Here is an 8,117-nt window from a genome sequence, read left to right as displayed (position 1 = left end):
GTCCATGGGGCTGCAGAGTCAGAAAGGACTAAGCAACTGAAAAACAAGGGAGAAATGGGGAGTTACTTAATGGATGTATAGTTTCTGTTTTGCTAGTGTCAGTATTCTTAGCACTGCAGAAATATGCACTTTAATAAACATCTCTGAGGTGGTAACTCATTCTTCACAGGTTTTAAAATTATTTTCTGAAGAGTTCAGAAGATGGGGCATATCAATATATTAAGCAGCATGCTTCCATAGGAAAAGTCACTGTGCTCATCCTGAGTATTCGATGGTTTAAATGTCAATAGAAGGTTCAGTTAGAAAAGCAAAATTGTAAAATGCCATCAGTTGAGGCAATGCAATAGTTGGAGACTAATAATGGTCATCAGGTTGGTCGTTGTGTTCTTTACCGCTGGGATCTCTCAAAAAAAGTCTCCCTTAAGAATGTCTTTGATAAAGTAGTGCAAGTTGTTAAGTCTTAGCCCCTGAATATACATCTTTTAAATGTCCTAGGTGATGAAATAGCAAGCACATATAAACTATATGCATTCCAGAATGATGTAAAGCAAGAGATACAAAAGCAATGGTGATGTTATGGTCATTGAGTAGTCCCATGGAACATCATTTTTACTTGAAGTCATCTGACATGTTTGTCTCAAACTACATCATCCTGATAATTCAAGGTGAATAAAAGTATTTGTTGCCAGTGATAAAATTTAAGCTTTCAAAGAAAAATTGGGATTTGGGGAATTTTTTATCTAAGACCATGCATTTGATAGTATCCCACTACCTGGACCCATACTCAACTCAATGAGAATATTAATGAACATAATTATTTTTGATATTATACACCAAAATGCCAGTATTTGGAACATCTATATAGCTTAATGGACCAATATTTCTGATGACCAATGCAAAGAGATAAGAGATCCATTCAAAATGCCAGGTAGACCAATGGATTTTAATAAAACAATGTGAAAATTTCTTTGTGGTATCAGCTTCTTACCAGCTGAGAAGTAAAGCTAAATTCATTGCCACTAAGTCTTTATGGAACAGTTGCTTGTCAACTTTTGATGCAGTATCAAGAATGATGCATGATTATCTGAAAAGGCTGTGAACACTATAAAAAAACAGATTGGATTTTGTTGATGTCAAGACTGTATCAGCAACAGAAGGCGCAAATAATTAGGGAATTCAGTTGTATGCTATAAAGTTAGATTTGCAAAAAATGTAAAACAATGATGCTTTTCTCAAATTTGTTTTTAGATAATTATTTTTTGTAACTTTCTTTTCTTTTGGCTGTACCACTCAGCATACAGATCTTAGTTCCCCACCTGAGGGAGTATGGAGTCCTAATCTCTGGACTTCCACGGAAGTTCCAAAATGTTATCATGTAATGGGGTTACTTTAAAATGAAAAGTGCTTTTAAAAATGTGTTTAATCTCTATGAGAGATTAAATTTTGAAAAACATCTATTGAGTTTCCTCAGTTTTTTAAGATTGTAAAAAAAAAAAAATCTCAGTGGTTAAAGTGGTGATTCTGGAACAAGCACAATTAGATGGATAAGTTTGGTCTCACCTCTATCAAATAACTTGCAAATATTTTTCTCAAATCAGGTAAGATATTTAGGGTTGCACATGTTTACTTAACAGTGTTGAGGGACTTCCCTGGTGGTTCAGTGGCTAAGGCTCCTTGCTCCCAAAATAGGGGTTCTGGGTTCAGTCTCTGGCCAGTGAACTAGATCCCACACACTGCAACTAAGTTCACATGCCTCAGCTAAAAGTCCTGCATGCCGCAATTAAGGCCTGGTATAACCAAACAAGTAAAGAAATATATATTTTTTAAATGTTCAATTGGCTGCTGTCACTATTTTTTGTTTAGAATTGACTGGGTTGATCTTGCTTTCCAAGGGACTCTCAGGAGTTTTCTCCAGTACCACACTTACAAGTAGCAATGAATAATTAATGACATTGAATTTCAGCAGAGAATGAAAGAAGACTGCACTGATTTAATAAAAAGAAATTAAATCTTTTAAGTGATGTGAGGTTCAGGGGAATTGTGTGTAAAATATTACTTTATGCATAATACAAAGAAAAACCCCCGGGGAAAGAAAGGATGAAGAGGTCTTTCAGGAAGAAGGGAATTTAAAAAATAGTAGAAAGTAGGATGCAAGAGTGAAAGATAAATCAATAAATACCCACCTAAAGAATTGACTGTAGAAAGTAAACTGTAATTAATAACTAATTTTAGAGGAAAAATACAGAGTAAAAATATTCATCTGAATGGTGACATTCTGGAGGAGACCCAATAGGACTTAATAGTAGGTAGACAGGGTAAGGGAGAAAAGGGAAGAATCTTGTTTCTGGATTGTGCCACTGAGTGGGTGGTGAGGTCTCCCTTGCCTGTGTGGGACCAGATATCTTGGGACTGGGGATTGATTGTCTTCAGCGAGTGGCCAGCTTTAATGGAGGTTTTGCAGTGACCAACTCCTTTTCTTGGAGGACAGGCTGTAAGGCCACAGTCTTAAACAAGTTAACCTGCACTTCTTAGTGGTTGAGTCAGGGATTGACTGTCTTAAGCAAGTGGCCAGCTTTAATGGAGGTTTTGCAGTTGAGCTATTTTAAATCCTAAAAGATGATGCTGTGAAAGTGCTGCACTCGATATGCCAGCAAATTTGGGAAACTCAGCAGTGGCTACAGGCCTGGAAAAAATGAGTTTTCATTCCAATCCCAAAGAAAGGCAATGCCAAACAATGCTCAAACTACTGCAGAATTCACTCATCTCACATACTAGGAAAGTAATGCTCAAAATTCTCCAAGCCAGGCTTCAACAGTACATGAACTGTAAACTTCTGGATGTTAAGGCTGTATTTAGAAAAGGCAGAGGAACCAGAGATCAAATTGCCAACATCTGTTAGATCATCGAAAAAGCAAGAGAGTGCCAGAAAAACATCTGCTTTATTGACTATGCCAAAATCTTTGTGTGGATCACAACAAACTGAAAAATTCTTAAACAGGTTGGAATACCAGACCACCTTACCTGCCTCTTGAGATATCTATGCAGGTCAGGAAACAACTGTTAGAACTAGACATGGAACAACAAACTGGTTCCAAATTGAGAAAGGAGTATACCAAGGCTGTATATTGCCACCCTGCTTATTTAACTTATATGCAGAGTACATCACGAGAAACTCTGGGCTGGAGGAAGCACAAACAAATCAAGATTGCTGGGAAAAATATCAATAACCTCAGATATGCAGATGACACCACCCTTATGGCAGAAAGTGAAGAACTAAAGAGTCTCCTCATAAAAGTGAACTAGGATAAGCTGTGGTACATATACACAATGGAGTATTACTCAGCCATTAAAAAGAATACATTTGAATCAGTTCTAATGAGGTGGATGAAACTGGAGCCTATTATACAGAGTGAAGTAAGCCAGAAGGAAAAACATAAATACAGTATACTAACGCATATATATGGAATTTAGAAAGATGGTAACAATAACCCTGTGTACGAGACAGCAAAAGAGACACTGATGTATAGAACAGTCTTATGGACTCTGTGGGAGAGGGAGAGGGTGGGAAGATTTGGGAGAATGGCAATGAAACATGTAAAATATCATGTAGGAAACGAGTTGCCAGTCCAGGTTCGATGCACGATGCTGGATGCTTGGGGCTGGTGCACTGGGACGGCCCAGAGGGATGGTATGGGGAGGGAGGAGGGAGGAGGGTTCGGGATGGGGAACACATGTATACCTGTGGCGGATTCATTTTGATATTTGGCAAAACTAATACAATTATGTAAAGTTTAAAAATAAAATTAGAAAAAAAAACAAAACTCAACATTCAGTAAACTAAGATCATGGCATCCGGTCCCATCACTTCATGGCAAATAGATGGGGAAACAGTGGAAACAGTGTCAGACTTTATTTTTCTGGGTTCCAAAATCACTGCAGATGGTGACTGCAGCCATGAAATTAAAAGACGTTTATTCCTTGGAAGGAAAGTTATGACCAACCTAGATAGCATATTGAAAAGCAGAGACATTACTTTGTCAATAAATGTCTGTCTAGTCAAAGCTATGGTTTTTCCAGTATTCGTGTATGGATGTGAGAGTTGGACTATAAAGAAAGCTGAGCGCCAAAGAATTGATGCTTTTGAACTGTGGTGTTGGAGAAGACTCTTTAGAGTCCCTTGCACTGGGGAGAAGATCAAACCAGTCCATCCCAAAGGAAACCAGACTTGAATATTCATTGGAAGGACTGATGCTGAAGCTGAAACTCCAATACTTTGGCCACCTCATGCAAAGAACTGACTCATTCGAAAAGACCCTGATGCTGGGAAAGATTGAAGGCCGGCGGAGAAGGGGATGACAGAGGATGACATGGTTGGATCACATCACCAACACAATGGACATGAATGAGTTTGAGAACTCCAGGAGTTGGTGATGGACCAGGAGGCCTGGCGTGCTACATTCCATGGGGTCGCAAAGAGTTGGACACAACTGAGCGACTGAACTGAACTTGCAGTAGCCAACTCCTTTTCCTGGAGGACAGGCTGTAAGGCAACAGTCTTAAACAAGTTAACCCACACTTCTTAGTGTTGAGTCAACCCGGTATAGATTTTACAGAGGAATGGAGCTATGAACTTGGACCCAGGGCACCATCTTCCCAGACAGCATTCTTTTCTTGGATGGTATTTTAGGATAAATTTTAATAGAATGTCTGAGGTTTAATATGGAACCTTTATAATTTATCCTACCATTTGCTTTGTCTAATTAGGATAGATTTATCTGTGAGATAAACGGATTTTTTTTTTTTAAGATAGCCAGAAACCTACACTCTTAACCTGAATTGAAAGAGAAGGGCACGAAAGAAAATTTAGCCTTTCCTGTTTTAAGTCCTTTAGTTGCTTCCTTCCTGTCTTTTATTCTCTTCTCTCTCTCCGTAACTCCAAGTTGGTGATTTGCTTGAGATTCCAGGCAATTGTGGAGATCCAGTAATCTGGGAACTGCTGTATTTTAGGTATGTTACATTCCATTGGTCACTGGTATGGCATGCTCTGATTGCTATGATTATACAGTGGAAGTGATAAATAGATTTAAGGGACTAGATCTGATAGAGTGCCTGATGAACTAAGGACGAAGGTTTGTGACATTGTACAGGAGACAGGGATCAAGACCATCCCCAAGAAACAGAAATGGAAAAAAGCAAAATGGTTATCTAAGGAGGCCTTACAAATAGCTGTGAGAAGAGAAGAGAAAAGCAAAGGAGAAAAGGAAAGATATACCCATTTGAATGCAGAGTTCCAAAGAATAACAAGAAGAGATAAGAAAGCCTTCCTCAGTAATCAATGCAAAGAAATAGAGGAAAACAACAGAATGGGAAAGACTAGAGATCTCTTCAAGAAAATTAGAGATACCAAGGGAACATTTCATGCAAAGATGGGCTCGATAAAGGACAAAATGGTATGGACCTAACAGAAGCAGAAGATATTAGGAAGAGGTGGCAAGAATACACAGAAGAACAGTACGAAAAAGATCTTCACGACCCAGATAATCATGATGGTGTGATCACTCACCTAGAGCCAGACATCCTGGAATGTGAAGTCAAGTGGGCCTTAGGAAGTATCACTATGAACAAAGCTAGTGGAGGTGATGGAATTCTGTTGAAGTATTTCAAATCCTAAAAGATGATGCTGTGAAAGCGCTGCACTCAGTATGTCAACAAATTTGGAAAACTCAGCAGTGGCTACAGGCCTGGAAAAGATCAGTTTTCATTCCAATCCCAAAGAAAGGCAATGCAAACAATGCTCAAACTACCGCACAATTGCACTCATCTCACATGCTAGTAAAGTAATGCTCAAAATTCTCCAAGCCAGACTTCCAACAGTACGTGAACCATGAACTTCCAGATGTTCAAGCTGGTTTTAGAAAAGGCAGAGGAACCAGAGATCAAGTTGCCAACATCGGCTGGATTATCGAAAAAGCAAGAGTTCCAGAAAAACATCTGCTTTATTGACTATGCTAAAACCTTTGACTGTGTGGATTGCAATAAACTGTGGAACATTCTGAAAGAAATGGAAATACCAGACCACCTGACCTGCCTCTTGAGAAACCTGTATGCAGGTCAGGAAGCAACAGTTAGAACTGGACATGGAACAACAGGTTGGTTCCAAATTGGGAAAGGAGTATGTTCAAGGCTGTTTATTGTCACCCTGCTTATTTAACTTATATGCACAGTACATCATGAGAAACTCTGGGCTGGAGGAAGCACAAGCTGGAATCAAAGATTGCCAGGAGAAATATCAATAACCTCAGATATGCAGATGACATCACCCTTATGGCAGAAAGTGAAGAACTAAAGAGCCTCTTGATGAAAGTGAAAGTGGAGAGTGAAAAAGTTGGCTTAAACTCAACATTCAGAAAACTAAGGTCATGGCATCCGGTCCCTTCACTTCATGACAAATAGATGGGGAAACAGTGGAAACAGTGGCTGACTTTATTATTTTGGGCTCCAAAATCACTGCAGATGGTGATTGCAGCCATAAAATTAAAAGATGTTTCCTCCTTGAAAGGAAAGTTATGACCAACCTAGACAGCATATTAAAAAGCAGAGACATTACTTTGTCTACAAAGGTCTGTCTAGTCAAGGCTATGGTTTTTCCAGTAGTCATGTATGGATGTGAGAGTTGGACTATAAAGAAAGCTGAGCACTGAAGAATTGATGCTTTTGAACTGTGGTGTTGGAGAAGACTCTTTAGAGTCCCTTGGACTGCGAGGAGATCAAACCAGTCAATCCTAAAGGAAATCAGGGCTGAATATTCATTGGAAGGAGTGATGTTGAAGCTGAAACTCCAATACATTGGCCACCTGATTCGAGGAGCTGACTCACTGGAAAGTTGAGTTGGGATGTTGGGAAAGATTGAGGACAGGAGGAGAAGGGGATGACAGAGGATGAGAAGGTTGGATGGCATCACCGACTCAATGGACAGGCGTTTTGGTAGACTCCTGGAGTTGGTGATAGACAGGGAGGCCTGGCGTGCTGCAGTTCATGGGGTCGGAAATAGTCGTTCACCACTGAGTGACTGAACTGAACATATCCAAAATGTGGCTCCTACCTTGTAATACTGTTGGGTTACTGAAAACATAATTCCAATTTTGGACTTTGAATTTTAAATAATTATAACTAGGCTCAAGCTCTTCTTTATTAATCAAAATAGAAACTATTCATTACATTCAACACATTTTTGACAATGAGAATTAACTTTATTTATTCCTGTAGTGTAAAAATCTGTGCTTGGGATTGAACAAACTCTTGGAAAGCATCCTGCTGGTTGTGGAAGTGTTTTCCCTACAAAAAGTTGTCAAGATGCTTGAAGAAGCGGTAGTTGTGAGAGGTCAGGTGAATATGGCAGATGAAGCAAAACTTTGTAGCCCAGTTCATTCAACTTTTGAAGCGTTGGTTGTGTGACATGTGGTTGGGCTTTGTCATGTATAACAACTGGGCCCTTTTTGTTGTCCAAAGCTGGCTGCAGGCATTGCAGTTTCCAGTGCTTCTCATCAATTTGCTGGGCATAATTCTCAAATGTAATGGTTTCACTGGAATTCAGAAAGCTGTAATGGATCAGATGGGCAGCAGACCACCAAACAGTGACCATTGCCTTTTTTTAGTATAAATTTGACTTTGGGAAGTGCTTTGGAGCTGCTTCGGAGAAGGCAATGGCGTCCCACTCCAGTACTCTTGTCTGGAGAGTCCCACGGATGGAGGAGCCTGGTAGGCTGCAGTCCATGGGGTCTCTGAGAGTTGGACACGACTGAGCCACTTCCCTTTCACTTTTCACTTTCATGCATTAGAGAAGGAAATGGCAACCCACTCCAGTGTTCTTGCCTGGAGAGTCCCAGAGACGGGGGAGCCTGGTGGGCAGCCATCTCTGGGGTCGCACAGAGTCGGACACAACTGAAGTGACTTAGAAGTAGCAGTTGGAGCTGCTTCTCTGTCCAATCATTGAGCTGGTCATCACTGGTTCATATACAAAGTCCACTTTTCATCACACATCACAGTCTGAAATCATTTGTTATTGTTGCATAGAATAAGACAAGATGATACTTCAGAACAACAATATTTTGGGTTTC

This window comes from Bos grunniens, chromosome 5 (genome assembly GCF_055505025.1).
Source record: "Bos grunniens cultivar Pamir isolate PY7600 chromosome 5, Bosgru_T2T1.0, whole genome shotgun sequence".
Lineage (NCBI taxonomy): Eukaryota > Metazoa > Chordata > Mammalia > Artiodactyla > Bovidae > Bos > Bos grunniens.
Note: the sequence above shows the minus strand (reverse complement) of the source record.